Raw genomic sequence first — 18,072 nt, 5'->3', positions numbered from 1 at the left:
CTGTATAACGCCACTTTGTTTTTCCTCAAACATTTGTTGAACCATTGTTATAAGCAACGCTTTCTTATCTTTACAGAAATTCAGGCAGTCTTCACAAACTCCCTGTCATCTGGGCACTGCACTTTCAACGACAAGAAAGCGAAGTGCAGGAGGGCTCATTTGCTTTCTCACACAGCCTGAAAGCAGTGCAACCGATGTGAACCACGCAGTCTGTCTCCAGAGGCTGTGCTCTTAATCACTGCTGCATTATGAAAGCCAAGTTACAGAACCCCTCCAGGTGTTGTGTGCTCTCCCAACCGTCCGTCAAAACCTCCTTGCTTAGCCTGGAACCCCTTTGTGTGAGTGCACTCAGTATCAGTTGTAGAGTCATCCGTTACATAACGCAGGACTGAAAAAGGAAGGTGCTCTGGTAGGTATCCCTAGTCACCAGTGTCTTTTGAGCTGTCTCTGTGTGTGGGGTGGGGGAAGGGCTGGGATTCATCTCTGTGTGAGTTATAAATTAAAGCATCAGTGAGAGCTGAAATGTCATTCGCACATCTTCAGCCATAAGAATTTAGGTATGTGACCAGACTGATACCTTAAATTCATCTTGAGTGCCCATATTATCTGAAGTAATACCTGTGGTGAGCATGAAAATAAATTGGTATTCTTTTAAAAATACAATATACCTAGAAGCATAGGCAACAATTTTTAAATTTCAATGATGAGAATTTTTGACTAAATATACCAGGAAAGGCACTTAATTTACTAGAATGCAAACCATATCCCATGTTATAACAAGGGAAACGATCATTTCCTTTATGCAAATGCTTTCATTTCTTTCATTCTCTAAGTCACTTCAGCTTTGACTTGGAAGACATAATATGTATTTTTACCTTTCTCTTTTTTTTCACTGTGGCTCCAACTCTGCATGTTAACTTCTAAGATAAGTGTTTGAGGTTTTATTTTTTTTAATTTACTTTGATTAAGTCTGGACTTTAAACACTTTTTCAGGAATGCAACTAAGTGGATGAATGTTTGTAATGTTTAGTTAAATAAAATGGGAGTGTCTAAGATTTTTTAATTTGATTGGGTTTTAAAAGTGCTTACAGAAAAGATTGCTCCTAGTCACTTATCCATTTGTATTAGAACAGCAGTACTGCCCAGCAGTACGTATTTTCATATAATTTTTCTTTCATAAAATTATGTGGGTCATTCTTCAGTTAGACTTTTGTGAAAATATCAGTTTCTATCAGAAATTAAGCAAAGATAAAAATTTAAGTTACTTTCAACAAAATATCTGTCTTAATTTTGGTGACATTCATTAAAGTGAGTCCCTCTCATTTTGTGGTTTTGCTTCTTTATTTTATTATTTTATCTTTGTGTATCACACTAAAAAACTCTGTACTCTTCACTGGTCACCATTAATCTTTCTCATTTTCTACATCCTCAGTATCTTTTTAATGTCAACATATCAGAATACTTCAGAATTTATACTCAGTCCTCTTTTTCTTTTCTATCCCTACTTAATGTCCTTCATGAAACTTTTTGTTCAATGGCTTCTAATTACATCTATGTGCTGATAACCATCAAATTTCATTTCTACCCCAAAATATTTTCCTGAACTCTAGACATATACCCATATGATTATTCAACATTCCCACTGAATGTGTAGCAGACATCTTAAATTTAGTATACTCAAAACGGGATTATTGATTCCTACCCCACACTACCCACCCCACACCACTTACTAAACATGTTCCTACCACAATGTTTTCATATTTCAGTGAATAGCACTGTCATCTGCCTTCATGCTAAAGTAAAAATTGCATCATCTCTCTCCTCACCCATACCCTATGCAAATTTTGTGGATTTCACCTTCAAAATATATCTGGAAACAATCACTGGGTTGTTTGTTGATGTTTTCCTTTGCTGTGCAGAAAATTTTTATTTTGGTATAGACCCAAATGTTTATTTTTTTCTTTTGTTTCTCTTGCCTGAGGAGATGTATCTGATAAAATATTGCTGTGAACAATGTCAGATATTTTGCTGCCTATATTTTCTTCTACAATTTTTATGGTTTTGGGTCTAACACTTAAATCTTTAATCCATTTTGAATTTATTCTTGTGTGTGGTGTGAGAATGTGGTCTAGTTTCATTTTTCTGCATGTATCTGTCTAATCTTGCCAACATCATTTATTGAATAAACTATATCCCATTGTGTGTACTTACTTTCTCTGTCAAATATTAATTACTATAAAGATGTGGACTTATTTCTGGGCTCTCTATTCTGTTCCATTGATCTATGTGTCTGTGTTTATGCCAGTACCATGATGTTTTGATTACTGTGGCCTTACAGTATAGTTTGGTATTAGGTGGTGTGATTCCTCCAACTTTGTTCTTCTTTTTCAAGATTGCTGTTGCTATGTGGAACCTTTTGTGGTTCCCTATAAATTTTAGAAATATTTGTTCTAGTTCCATGAAATACATCATTGGAATCTTGGTAGGAATTGCATTGAATGTATAGATTGCTTTGGGTAGTATGGACAATTTAATGATGTTAATTCATCCTATCCATGAACATGGTATGTGCTTCCACTTATTCATATCTTCAATTTCTTTCATTAGTGTCTTATACTTTTCAAAGTACAGGTCTTTTACATCCTTGGTTAGCTTTATTTCTAGGTGTTGTATTCTTTTTGAAGCAATTTTGAATGGATTTTTTTTCTTAATTTTCCTTTCTGTGAGTTCATTATTGGCATATAAAAGTGCAACTGATTTCTGGATATTAATTTTGTATCCTGCTACTTTGCTGAATTCGTTTATCAGTTTTAGCAGTTCCTTGGTGGAATTTTTGGGGTTCATCATGTCATCTGCAAACAAATACAGTTTTACTTCTTCCTTTCCAATCTGAATGCCTTTTATTTCTTCTTGTCTGATGCTATGGCTAGGGTTTTCAGTACTACGTTGAATTAGAGAGGTGAAGCTAGGCATCCCTGTCTTGTTCCTGATCTTAAGGGGAATGTTTGTATTTTTTGCCCATTGAGTATGATGCTGGCAGTGAGTTTGTCGTATATGGCCTTTATTACCTTGAGGTATGTTCCCTGTATTCCTACTTTGCTGAGAGTTTTTAACATAAATGGGTGTTTGATTTTACTTGACCTTCATATTTTGCAAACTTCTACTGCTTTTTACATAGTTAAGCACATTATGTTATCAATTAATAAATCTCCTAAAATACTGCATATAGTATATCTTGACTTTAGTTGTTAAATTTTAGGAATCCCTACTATTTTGAAACAAGCTAACATCAGTGTAATTACTTTTTTCAATAAAAATAATTTCTTGAATAATATTAACTTTTGACCCCTTTGATGATTACTTTGAAGATAATTTTGTGATTTTTTTTTCATTCCTTACTTCATTTTCTTCATAGCGTTTAAACTTTGTTTTAGATAAAATGAAACGTTTACTTTCAAGTCATCTTGTCTTCACTACTTAAGAGTTGAATTGAAAAAAGTGTTATGCAAACAAGTCTGCAAGTTTGCTTTGTTATAAGGCTTTAAGAAAAATATGGTTATTTATTTATAATTTTATAAGTGTGGTGAATATAATGACTGTTATGGGAGTATCAACTGAATCTAATTTTCAAGATAAGGTATGACCATGGAAAGCTTTTATGGAGAAGTAAAATTAAAAGTGATGGTTTAGGATAAATAAGAATAAGCCAGGCAAAGTTCAGGGAGGAAGTGGGGAAAAAAACACATTCCGCACGTGCAAAGACCTTGAGGTGGAGCAGCAAAGAAGTTATAGAAACAAAAGCACAGAGTGGCTAATTTGTTTCAGTGATGAGAGTATTTTAGAAACAAGCTTTCTATAGTGGGAAGAATTTTAACACCATATAAAACATGTTAATAAGGTTACACTTAAAATCTAAAGATAATGTGGGGCATTTAAGTATTTGGCATGTAAAAAAATCAAAATCTCATTTAAAATAAAAAACATGTATTTTAGCCATATTAGGAAAAAAGTGATTTGTTTGAGTGAAGGCAAGAAAACCTGAGATCAATTTGGAGCTGTGACAGTTTGTACTTGAGAAGTAATGATGGGCTGGACTGTCAGAGTTGAAATGGAAACGGTGAGAAAGAGGTAGATTTGAGAGATATTGAGGCATGATATCTACAGACTTTGAACACGCATAAGGAGTGATGAAGAGGAAGTGTCTGCAGCATTAACATCAGTTCAGTAAAAACATGATCTTTTCATCCTGATGAATAGATGATGAAAAATATCACTATCAGTCAAAGTTTTCTATTTCTCATTTTCAATGAACTCCTTTTTTTAATGTCCACTCTACATTAAATATCCTTTGCTACTTGTACAATTTCTTCTCAAAAATGAATGAGATTCTTTTCTCTCTTTTTGTATTAAGCACAACGCAGCACTTGATTCTTTTCAGTAACCCCCAATACCCACCCCATTTTGTTTATTTGTTTTTGTCTTTGAAAAAATCAAACAAATAAACACATGATTTCAATATCAGAATCTTCCATAACTTCACTGCATATAGAGTAAAAGACTAAAAATGTTTGTCTTCTCAATTCTGCTTTCTTAATGTGTTGCACCTGAAATAATTTCTGTAGAATTACAAATTCATTGTGAGGAAGCTGTCTCTTATTTATTAACGGTAGGGGCTTAAATTGACAGAAAAAAATCCTTTTTCTGTTTGCCTGACCTATGACCTCATTGTTTGATGACATATTCTAAGTGCCCAAGCGTGGCTTTTTAAAATCCAATTTGGATTTAGAGTTGATTTTGTTATTATTTTCAAAGTGGCATGTCATCTTACACAGCAGAGGCTCTATCTTGCAGCTTTTTAAAGTACATTAATAAGAAACTGTGTGACTAGCTTAGACTTCTATTAAAATTTAAATCTTGCATTGGAATTGTATTAGGGTTCTCCAGAGAAACAAAACTAATAGTGTGTGTAATATATGTGTGTGTGAGTGTGTGTGTAAAATGAAGGATTAACTCACATGATAACCCACATAACCTCCATAGAGGCTGAGAAGTGCCATGATCTGCTGTCTATAAACTGGAGAGTCAAGAAGCTTGTGGTGTAGTTCCAGTTTGAGTCCAAAGACCTAAAGAAGCAGGAAAGAGCATGTTGTAAATCCTAGCCCAAGGTCAGGCAAAGACTGATATCCCAGCTCAAGTGGGCAGGCAGTTGGGTAACAAATACTGCCTTTCCTCTGCTTCTTGTTTTACTCAGGACCTTGACCACTTACATCAAGGAGGGAAGTTTACTTTGATGAATCTACCAATTCAAATGCTAATCTCATCTGAAAACACCTTCACAGACACTCTCAGAAATAATATTTAATTTGGACACTGTGTGGCCCAGCAAACGGACACATTAAAATTTACCATCACAGGAATAATTTGCTATACAAAATGGTATATTCACCAAAAATCGAAGCATTTATTGCATTATATGTTGTCAAAGACAAAAATGCACCAATTATGGAGAAATGTTACTCAGTCTACTGCAAAAAGGAGAGCATCCCAGATTGGAACATGAGTGTTCTGGTGGGGTAATTTTGGCTTAGACTTTTATAAGTAGAATAGACAATTTTCAGGTTGGGTGATTTAGAGTTGTGATTTACAATCATGGACAGTCAGCTAAATGGGGAATGTTTATCTCTGTGTCTAGCTCTTTTCAGAAGGACAAACAGTGCTAATCTAAGCTAATAATTCTTGAGACAAAGAATTAAATTCAGAGAGTCTAGTCATAGATATTCTAAGAAGCTGGCTGCAAGTCTTTTGAAAGTCAGTGAAAGAGTAGACAGTGAGTCTTATCTAAGTCTTATGGGGAAGACTGGTCTTTTATGATAAATTGTTTCCTAGAAAACAGAATGATAAGATTTCAAAAAAACAAAAGTATAGAGGGATTTCTTAACAATCACTATTTTGGGGGGTGGGGGGAATGGGTTTAGGTAAAGTTTAACTCTGTCAAATTTGTACAGGTGAGTTCTAAATATTTTTTATAAATATATTTCTTTTGATTACTTATTCAAATGAACTATTTATTTTACAAAACTGAGCCTTTATGCTTTTTAGTAGTCAGGAATCTAAAAATGCAGGAATGGCCTAGCTGTCTATTCATCTCAGATAACACTATTCATCAGTTAAATTTCATAGGATAATGCAAATGAGATGTAAAGTTTAAATTTTTCTACCTCTCAGGAATTTTTACATTTTAATAATGTTTTAAACCAAAAAAAAAAGAGAGATAAATTTACACACATTATTAATTCTGGAAAATTATCTTGGAGATGAAGTTCTTCAGAAGAACATCTGAAAATTATTTGTCAGATGGTTGAAAAGTCTTATATCCACAACTCCCAAACTAGGCAAGATTGTTCTTGGAGTTACTATTATTGTTTAAAACTGGAATGCTTTAGATTTTATCTTTCTTCTGAAAACCTACATAATTTACTAAGAGAGTATTTTAATTTCCCATCATACCTTTCACAATAAATATGTACCATAGTTGTAGAGATTTGGATGACACAATTTTCCTTCTTATGAACCACCAAAACGTAAGAATACCCAAGCTTTGTACATTATCTTATACTAAACAAATATTTGCTAAGTTTTCTAATTTAATTTTTAAAGTAATACAGCATATACTTATCAACATTTTAAAAATGCATCTGGTTTTGGAAAGAGTTCAATTTTCTTTCATAGTGTCTTGCATTTCTCCATATAAATTAATACTGATCAGAATGTTGTGACATTCTTCAAATTCAAAATGATTTTCAACTATTAATAAATCTTAAAATCTCCCTGATGTAATTATATATTAAGGAGTGTGATTAAGAAGGTTCATGAACCACCTAGTTTCTGGGAATCTGCAAGATTTCATTATTACATAAAGATGAAGTTATTACAGCAATGAAAAAGAGACGTAGAATGATATAATATTTTCAAATGCACATACCCCCAAATCTAAAGACATTCATTAGGTGTTTCTTTTTTATCATTGACATTAGTACAAGTAGAAAGAATATGTCTAACATTTTTTAAGCAATAAGTATTTTATGTTTGTAACTTTTCAAAATCTAAGTTGTAAGATTTGAGAAACTAGATAAATGAATACTTAGCATATCTCTCAACATAATTCTTTGGAACATCAATTATTTCTAAGTGCTCTATGCAAAACGTTGAAACATAAAATAAAATATTAATTCCTAAGAGTTCATAAAAGGCAAGAACTAGGGGCAGTGGATTGAAGAGATATGTGCATTATTTAGATAAAATCAAGCCAATGACAATGTAGACTTTTTATCTTTGGGTTAAGGTTATAACAAATGCTAGCTTGACATATTTTAGCCTTGTTGGAATAGTGTTCAAATTCTATGCATACAAAAACAAAAGAAGGCAGAGCTGAGATTATATCTTGAAAAGAGCAGTTTTGTCTATACTCGAAGAATATGAGAGACTTTGCTTGGAAGTCGTGACAACAAGATCACACGATTTGAATACGCTACTGGGAATTTAAAAAAAGAAACAACTCGATAAGGCTGCTGAAGATTATTTAATTTTAAGCAAATTGTATTTTTATGTTCTTGCCAGATGAGTTTGTAAAAAGAGAACTACATATTTTCGACAGACTAGCATGACACTTAGGTTTTACGAAAACATGAGTAAGACCAACCATACACTGACAAGGTATGTGATTATTTTAACTGAATTTCTCTATTTCACTTATTTGTGTTGTTTTAGTCTCAGTTAGTCAGGGATAAATTCCAAGCTTGGGGAGATCCACTTCTGCCATGCCAGTGTGAGATCTGCAGACCAGCTCCTGAACAAAACAACCTAATTGGTGAAAAGTATAAAACAAAACTATTTAAAGTATCTGGAAGTCATCCTAAGGGCATACAGCAAATGAAGAAATATTTATTCAGCAAAATTTCCAAGATCTCAGTAAAAACAATAAAAGCATGTGACATTTATGTTTGCTGTAGATCTGCTCCTTGTCCCAGCTTACGTTCCATTCAGCATGACAAAAACTCCACTGTGGTAGTATGTGACCAAGCAAAAGAGGCTTTCTCTCCCCTGGCCCCAGCCAAAGAACACAGTTTTATATTAATTTCATATGGCTGCTGTAATAAATTACCACAAACTTGGTGGATTAAAACACCAGACATTTATTCTAAATTTCTGGTGGCTCCAGGTGCTCCTTGACTTGTGGCCCCATCTCTACAATCTATGTTTCCATGGTCATATTATTTCTTCCTCTATGTTTCACTTGTATAGATATTCATTTTTAGATTTAAGGCACACTCAAATAATCTAGATGATACTCTTATCTCAAGACCCTTAATTTAATTATATCTGCAAGGGCCCTTTCTCCAAATAAGGTTCTGGGAATAAAGATGTGGACATATATTTTTCAGGCCACCGTTTAGTTTAACACAGTTTGCCTTGTAGTCCTCCCAAACTTACATTTGCCTCATACACAAAGAACATTCACTTCATCACAACATTCCCCAAAGTTTCAACCTTTTACATGAACTCTAAATCCAAAACATCTAAATATCATCAGCTCAAAAGTCCCAAATGTTATCACCTAAATTATGTAAATCAAGTATGGGTGAGATAGTGGGTGTAATTGATCCTGGAGCAAAATTCCTCCTTATCTATGGACCAGTAAAGCTAGAAAACAAGTTATCTACTTCCTCCAAGATACAATGATGGTATAGGAATGTGACAACAATTATAAACATTCTCATTCTAAAGGGGAGAGAAAGAATGAAAGAGTCACTGGTTCCAAGCACATTCCAATTTCAGCAGCCAAATTCTATTAGACTTTAAGGCCTGGGAATAATACCCTGTGGCTCAGAGCTCTGCCCCTCTGGGCCCATAGTCTGGGTTTGTTCCATACGCATTTGCACTCAAGACAGCTCCATGGGCTCCCCAGAAGCAGTTCCATAAGCCTTTGGTTGTGTGCCTCTGGTGGCTCAGTAGGTCTCTACTTCTTTGTTCCTATTCCTCCAACTTATGCCACTACACACAAGCCTCTGGCCTCTGCCTTGGTGTCACAGCTCTAAAGGCCTATGTGCCCATGTCTCAGTAGACCTCTATGCCTGTGACTCATTCTTCTGTGTCATTCTTCCTTTTTCTTGAAGGATAGTACCCGAGTGGCAATATAAAGCTTTCTCCTGCTTTAGGATTTTGGAAAAACGACAGTCTTCTTTCTCTTCGTTTTCCCCCATCTCTGTCCCTGTTCAGGCCCAGCTGGCAGTGTTGCTACTGATGCAGCATGCTCTGAAACTGAGTGGGTCTGTCTCCTGTAGATGTCATGGGGTTCACACCATCAGACAAAAAGGTCCCCCCGCAGATCTTACTTAAATTATTCCATCTCTGTTCTCCGCAGATGGCTGAGTGGATCTATGAGCACATACCTAATCTCTTCAATAAATGCTTGTCCAGCGATACTCTTAGCCTGCTCTCTCCAGAGCATGCTTTCCTAACAGTGAATTTAATTTTAGTGTCTTCTGTAATTTGGGTAGGCTAAGAATTTTCCAGTTTTTATTGCTAAATAAAAATGTATTATATAATTTATTATGTAAGAAAATATATATGATCAATTCCCAATTATCCATGCTCCTAAATAAATTAATCTTAATTATTGGAAAAACACTTTTAATTACTTGGATTAAAGCATATCAGATGTTAATTTTTTGAAGTGGGATTTAATTATTAGAAAAGAACTTTTAATTACTTGCACTAGGGCATATCAGATGTTAACTGTTTGACATAGAATTTTCCGGAAGTTTTTTCCCATGATTGTAATAAATCTCTCCTTAGTCTTACATCTGGCTCTATGGACATGATTTTGTTTTCATAAAAATACTTAAGTACAATGATTTTTGTCTCATTTCTCTTATAAATAAGTAGATTAATAACTATTCATTAAAAACAGGAAACTAAAAAGGTCTTTTTTTTTCTCATAATACTGCTTAGAGATCATCAATTGAAAATATTGTATACAGCCCTGACTGGTGTGGTTCAGTGGATTGAGTGCCAATCTGCGAACCAAAGGGTCATCAGTTTGATTCTCAGTCAGGACACATGCCTGGGTTGTGGGCCAGGTTCCCAGCAGGGGGCGCATGAGAGGCAACCACACATTGATGTGTCTTTTCCTCTCTTTCTCCCCACCTTCCCCTCTGTCTAAAAAAATAAATAAAAACTTTAAAAGTTTAAAAAAATATTGGCTCCTTATTTTAAAAAAAGTATTGTATACCTTTTCAAACTTTTCACATTCATATCCATGTGGCATAGATATAAAAACATATTTTTAACTTGCTTTTGTCAAATTATTTATATTTATTTTTATTTTTTAAAATAGTAAATGAAGTTTATTGTTGAGGATTACCAGCATTGGATTTATAGAAACAATAGAGAAAATATGACTATTACACAAATATAGGTTTGAAATTTAAGTTTTTTAATTTATTGGAATGGCATTTGTTAATAGGATCATATAGGTTTCCAGGGTACATTTCTATGATACATGCAGGTCCTGTTTTATTTTTTTTAAGGTTCTTGGTGGCTGTTTCAATTTTCTCACTGCTTATCAGTCTATTTAAATTTTCTAATTCTTCATGATTTAGTCTAGGAAGGTAATACATTTCTAGAAACTTATCCATTTCTTCTAGGTTATTGAATTTGGGGGCATATGGTCTTTCATAGCATGCTGGTATGATTTTTTATATATCAGCGATGTCTGTGGTAACTTGTCTTTTATTTCTGATTTTGTTTATATGAGTCTCTTTTTCTTTTCTTTCTTTCTTTCTTTTTTTTTTTTGTTATCCAGGGGCTTGTCAATTTTATTAATCTTTTTGAAGAAACACACCTTTGTGTATTCATTTTTTGCATAGTCTTTTTGATCTCTCTTTCATTCAATTCTGCTCTAATTTTTATTATTGCCTTTCTTCTGCTGACTTTGGGTTGTATTTGTTCTTCTTTATCTGGTTCTTTAAGATGTAATGTTAGGTTGTTTACTTGGGATTTCTCTTTTTTCTGGAGACAGAACTATAATGATATAAATAAACTTCCCTCGTTACTGCTTTCACTGCATCCCAGAAGTTTTTATATGTCAAATCATCATTTTCACTTGTCTCTGTAGATCTTTTGATCTCACCTGTTATTTCTTCTTTGACGCAGTCATTTTTAGTGTATGCTGTTTAATCTCCACATATATGTGGGTTTCTTTACTTCCTTTCTGAAGCTGATTTTTTATTTCAAAACATTGTAGCTAAAGAATATGCTTGGTATACTTTTAATTTTCCTACATTTGTTAAGGCTAGTTTTGTGAGCTAAACTATGGTCAAACTATGAGAATATTCCATGTGCTGTGGATAAGAATGTATAAACTGATGTTAATGGACTGAAGGGCTGTGTAAATGACAGTCATGTCCGTTTGTTCTAAAGTGTCATTTAAGGCCCATATTGCTTTATTTATTTCCTGTGGAGATTATCTGTCTAGAGCTGTTAATGGAGTCCTAAGCTCCCCAACAATGACTGTATTTTTATCTGTTTCTCCCTTTAGTTCTGTTAGTAGTTGCTTTATATATGTCAGTGCTCCCTAGGTGGGTGCAAATATATTAAGAAGTGCCATGTCTTCTTGACGTGGGGTCCCCTTTATTATTATAAAATGTCCATCTTTGTCTCATGTTAGCCTTGCTACTTTGAAATTTGTTTTTTTCAGATATAAGTATGACTGCATCTGCAATTCTGTGGATGTTATTTGCTTGGAGAATCTTTTTCCACCCTTTTGCTTTGGGTCTAACTTTGCAGCTTAGATGTGTTTCCTGAGGGCAGCATATGGTTGGGTTTTATTTTTGATCCAATCTGCTACTCTGTGCAGGGAACCATTTGCTGAGTTATAGCTGTTCAAGATGTCAAAACTTCAAGGGGAAAGACCAACAAGATCTCTCATGATACCTTTCCTCTGAGGTCACTCCTTAATTTATTTTTATATATCATCTTTCCATGTGAATTTTTATTAATCTACTATCTAATTTTAATGACAGCAGACTATGATACTTTCTGTGAACACAGCATAATATTTTACTATATGACCAAGACTCTTGTTATTATTCCTTTCATGTTTCCTGACACCAGTTCTCATTTCTACTGACTAAAGAGTGGCTGGACATGGGCATTAGAAAAAGCAGGCTGAAGGGAAAGTTAGGATGGGGTCTTTGGTCCTGACCAGTCAAAGGATGATGAGTAGGTTTATGGAGCAAGATAGAAATAGTAATGGAATCTGATTTCACTGCATTGGCTGGTGTGGGGAATACACCACTAAGGTGAGAGAATAGAGCAGGGTAGTTCAAGGTCCTTTAACCTTAATTTCTGATTCTTGGCCCACTTAGGTTGGGGTACATGAGTAAGGTGAGGAGGTGAGATACATGGAGTATTCTACTCACTATGAAACAAATTACTGTATTACAAGGGTAAGAATCTTACACAGAAGAAAGGGGAAATAAGCTTAACTTTATTGCTCATCAAATCACATGTTGCAGTCTATCTTGGAAAGGAATGATAAAGTTCAAGTTCACAGAATATCCCAGTTTTTCCATAAATTTATTCATTTGCATATTTACAGAGGCAAGGCGACAATGATAAACTTAGAGTTCAGCTCTGTCTCCTGATGGGTTAGATTGTGCAAACACAAAGCTTGTTTATACATTTAGAATAATTTATTTATTTTATTTTAAAAAATATTTTATTTATTTTTAGAGAGAGGAGAATGGAAGGAGAAAGAGAGGGAGAGAAACATCAATGTGTGGTTGCCTCTGACGCACCCCCTACTGGGGACGTCGTCTGTAACCCAGGCCTGTGCCCTGACTGGGAATTCGACCTGCTACCCTTTGCTTTGCAGGCTGGCACTCAATCCACTGAGCTACACCAGCCAGGGCAGAATAATTTATTTAATAGAGAAAATGACTGTGCTATTAGAATGTGATATAAAGTCATTAATAATTGAGTTAACAAAAATCTAGTTAATAGAACCTTATCTATATGAAGAAAGACAAATTGTAATATATATAAAGGCTGGCACTTACATTACAGTACAATCCGGAGCTCTGTCTTTTGTACTGCTCTTCATGTATTAGGTACTATAGAACTTGGAGAAAAGCACATAAGGAGTCATACTTGTTTCCTAAATAAAGTCAAATTATAACTTTCTTTGCTTTAAAGTCTGTTCTGTCTGAAATTAATATATCTACCCCTGCTTTCTTTAGATTATGCTAGCATGGTATGTTTTTCTCCATATGCTTTTAATTTATACATGTCTTTATATGTAAAGTGTCTTTCTTATAAACAAGATACAGTTGAGTCATATATTTTGATTCACTTTGACAATCTCTTTCTTTTAATTGGTGGATTCAGACCATTGCCATTCAAAGTTATTATTGCTATAGTTGGATTAATATCTACCATATTTGTTTCTGTTTTTTGTCTTCCACTGTTTTTCTGCCTTTTGAAAATAGAATAATTTTCTTTCCTTTCTTAGCATATTGATTATACTTCTTTTAAAACTTTTTTAGTGATTGCCCTGGAGTTTGCAATATATATTCACAACTCATCCAAGTTCACTTCCAAAGAATACTTTACCACTCAAGGGGCAGTATGATAAGTTAACAGAATAGTCCCTATTCCTTCCTCCTGTCCCTTGTATCATTGCTGTCATTTATTTCACTTATATATAAACATACATAAACTTAGATACATAAGCATATACAAGTATATAAGATATACACATAAGCAGGTATAATTGAATACATCGTTAGTAGTATTTTGAACAACTATTATCTATTAGATCACTTAAGAATAAAAATAATTTAAAAATTATTTTACTTTCATTTACTTATTATTTTCATGCTTCATTGTGCCACCTTAGTTTATGTAGATCAAAGTTACTGACCAATGTTATGTTCCTTCTCTCTGATTAATTCTTTTCACATGTTTTGCAAGTCAGGTCTAGTGGTGACAAATTCCCTCATTTTTTGCTCATCTGAGAAAGTATTTATTTCTCCTTTAATTTTGAAGTATAAATGCTAAGGGAAGTAAATTCTAAGTTGGCAGTTTATTTTTCTCAACATGAAATATTTCACTTCACTCTCTTCTCGTTTGCATGGCTTCTGAGACAAAGGCTGATATAATTCTTTTCTTCCTCAATAGGTGAAGTGTCTTTTTCCTTTGGCTTCTTTCAGTTTTTTCTTTATCTTTGATTTTCTGTAGTTGGAAAATGAAATTTTTGCATGTAGTTTTTTTGGAATTGATCCTGCTTTTTGTTCTCTGAGCTTTCTGGATCTGTAGTTTGGTGTCTGAAATTATTGGGAAAGTCTCAGTTATTACTGTTTCAAATATTTGTTCTGTTTCTTTCTGTCTTCTTTGGATATTCCCATCATGTATTTCTTATACCTTTTGTGGATATCCCATAATCCTTGGGTACTGTGTTCTTTTTTTTTTTTTTTTTCCAGTCTTTGTTGTATTTGCTTTTTGATTTTCAAGGGTTCTTTTTATTTATCGTCTTCCAGCTCAGAGATTCTTTTCTCAGCCTTGCCTATCCTACTAATAATGCCTACCAAAGGCATTATATGTTTCTATTATAGTGTTTTTGATCTTTAGCATCTCTTTTTTGGTTCTTTTTTAGGCTTTGCATCTCTCTGCTCACATCACCCTTCTGTTCTTGCATGCTGTCTACTTTATCCATTAAGGCCTGTTTTAAATTGCCAGTCTGATAATTCCAAAAATCCTCCCATGTCTGGTTCTCATGTTTGCTCTGTCTCTTCAGATTGTTCTTTTTGCCTTTTGATATGCCTTGTAATTTTTTCTTGACAGCAGGACATGATGTGCTGGTAAAAGTAACTGCTATAAATGGGCGTAAAACAGTGTGGTGATGAGGTGTGTGTATATGGGTAGCGGGAAGCATTTGATAGTCCTAAGATTTAGGGTCTTAGTCTTTTAGTGACACTGTAATTCTAGAGAGTAAACTTTTTAAAAGTTTTTCAGTTTTCTTCTTCCTCTTTTGGTGGGATGTGATGGTTGATTGGGCTGAAGTTGGATATGTCCCTTTTCCCACCTGGACAGCTAGAGCTGACTGGAGTCCAGTATTTCCCTTTCCAGGGTCAGGTGGGCTTTAATAACACACCAGGAAGTTAGGTTCTGGTTAAGTAGTTCCTCTTTAGGGCAGGTTTTGTTAAGATAACAGAGCATCTGATGTATCTCAAAATGGTTCCTTTTCTTTACCCCAGCTGTAAGCAGGAGGGAATTTTTCTCTGATACTAACTGTGGGAATCTGTTTGATCTCCTTAGGGTAAATCTCACAATATTATGACAGTGTCTTTATGATTGCCTGTAGCTTTTTTTAATCCTCACCCAAGGATATATATTTTTGCTTTTAGATAAAGAGAAAGGGAGAGAGAAAAGAAACATTAATGTGAGAGAGAAACATTGATTGGTTGCCTCCCAAAGGCACCCTGACTGAGGATCAAATCCACAACATAGTGTCTGTCTCCACTGGCACTAGAACCCACAGTCTTCTGGCATATGGGATGACACTCCAGCCAACGTAGCCACCCAGCCAGGGCTCCCCTGTAGTTTATAATCCTCAGTGTTGCCCACGCTGGTCTTCCTGCAGTTGATTAGAATTTCAGTTTTCCTACCCTGTTACTTCACCCAGGTGGCTTCAGATCATGACTCTGCTTTGGTAGACCATGACCCATATTTTTCTGTCTTTCTCTCTAATCTTAGGTCAGTGTTTTGCCCTATTTCCTCCTCTCTCTTTAGGAATGAAAGAGTTGTTGACTTTTCAGTCTTTTTAGCTTTTTACTTATTGTTAGGATAAAGTGATAATTTCTAATCTTTTTTTACAGTTAGAACTAGAAGTCTTCTCAGCTCTATGAGGGGAGAACCCCAAAATGTTATTTATTCATAAAAAATTGTGTAATTATAGAAAATGTTTAAACTTCAGTCATGTTCAAAGTAGTCTCCATTTGATGCAATATACCTATTGAGATATTTTTTCCACTGCTCAAAACAGTTTTGAACTCATCAATTTTGATGCCTTTTAGTGCTTCTGCCATTTTTTGTTTCACCTCTTCCACATTGGCAAAATTTTCCCTTTGCTGGATTTTTTTTATCTGGGGAGACAAAATAAAATGGTTGCTTGGGGTGAGATGAATAGGGACAGTGGGGCAAGGGAGTCATGTCATTTTTGGTCAAAAACTGCTGAACACTCAGCACGGTATGGGCAGGTATGCTTATAAATCACCCATCATGAAATGGGCAAATGTGTTGAAAAAGCCTTGAAAAAATTTTCCTGAAGTTGAATGCAGCCTCTCACAACAACTCCAGTTGGCACACTGACATAGACAGGTACTTAGAACATTCACTTAGCTGGGGAAGCCTGTACTATAAGGATCCATCCCTGCAGAAGATAATTCACTTTTTGAGGGCCCCCCTCCTATCTTTCTTGGGTTTGTTAAGCTTCTTTCATTTGTATTTTTTTTTTTAAAATCTGGATATTTTTGCCATCATTTCTTCAAATATTTTTTCTGTTCCAGTCTTTCTTTTCTCCTCTGAGACTCCAATTACATGTAGCATAGACCTCTTGATTTTGTTACACATGTTCCTGTGTTTCTTAATTTTTTTTTCTTTTCTTTCCTCTCCCTGTTCTTTTGATTGGCTTATGGCTATTGTTCTCTTGTCAGACTCACTGAAGCTTACTTTTGTCATCTTTGATCTACCTATAAGCCCTCTGTTTTTCTATTTTAATAATTATAATTTTAATTCTAGATTTTCTATTTTATTCTTTTATATGGCTTCTATTTCTTTGCTGGGATCTCTATTCATTCATAGCAAGTATATGTCCTTTTATTTCTTGAGCTCAGTTATAATAGCAGCTGTAAAGTTTTTACCTGCTATTACAATATTTGAAACATTTAAGGATTTTATCTTTTTACTGCCATTTCTCTTGAGTATTGGCCACGCTTTCTTGTTTCTTTGCATGCTCAATTTTCAGGTATATCCTGAACACTTGGATATTGGATGTTATCGAGACAATAGACTTATATTTCTAGATGACTATTGATTTTTAAAATTTTTAACAGGCAGTTAACTTGGCTGAACTGTCTCTAACCCTGCTTTCTTTGATGGATAGCGCTGAAATCTCTGTTCAGTTCTTTCGACTTGGCTGAGCTGCTTGTAGACTGGCGCACACATGCATAGTTTAGAGTGTAAGCCAGAGATTTGGGCAGAATTTATATTCAGAACATGGGACTTAGCCTCCCTGTTTTTCTCCTTTTCTTCACTCTGTCTTTTCCTTTCCAACTGCTGCAGTCACCTTAAAAACTTTGTCCTCTGTTTTGTTTTGTTTTGTTTTTCTTCAGGCAACCCTGAAGATTCTTTGAGTCTCAGCCATCTCACTTGGCTGACTGGGGCATGTCCTCAGAGGAAGAGCTGTACAAAAGGGGATCTCATTCAGGGCTGCTCCCTCTTTCCAAGTGTCAACCACACTCCAGTTTCCATCTGGTTTGGTCATTCTCCAGCACCTTCAAGTAGTTTTTGTGAATACTTTTTCCACAGTTTATAGTTGTAATCTCTGGGACGATTGTTGCACTAGAAACCTCTCCAATTGCTGAAAGTAGAAACTCAATTCAAATAATTTTTAGCACTCTCTTACTTTGAATGCGGAGCCTAATGTTTTCTGCTCTGTCTGCCAAGCATTTCTAGGAAAACATTTTTACTTGCAGTGAATCACGCAATTTTAATGATTCTCATATTGATTGTTCATTATTAACTGATACACAAAGGAGATTGCAGTAGAGAATAAAAAGAAATTAATTATTTTGAACAAACTTCAAAAGAAAATGATGCGAGATGTAAATATTGATCAAGATGAAACAGTTTTTATAGTAGATTAATAAACTTTATGAGTAAAACATATACATTAATTATTTAAAAGAAAATAGATATAGTATATATACAATGCCATAGTTATAAAGTTGT

The 18,072-nt window shown here is 34.5% G+C and overlaps 1 long non-coding RNA gene across 1 annotated transcript; it reads left to right on the top strand.

Moving 5' to 3' along the window:
- Positions 1 to 200: 200 nt before the first annotated feature.
- LOC128780334 (uncharacterized) lies at positions 201 to 17,612 on the top strand. The gene is made up of 2 exons (XR_008426258.1): positions 201 to 409; positions 17,454 to 17,612. It is a non-coding gene; the product is annotated as an uncharacterized lncRNA (long non-coding RNA).
- The last annotated feature ends 460 nt before the right edge of the window (positions 17,613 to 18,072 follow it).

The sequence above is a fragment of the Desmodus rotundus genome, chromosome 2 (genome assembly GCF_022682495.2).
Source record: "Desmodus rotundus isolate HL8 chromosome 2, HLdesRot8A.1, whole genome shotgun sequence".
Classification (NCBI taxonomy): domain Eukaryota; kingdom Metazoa; phylum Chordata; class Mammalia; order Chiroptera; family Phyllostomidae; genus Desmodus; species Desmodus rotundus.
This window is presented reverse-complemented; position numbering and strand designations above follow the sequence as displayed.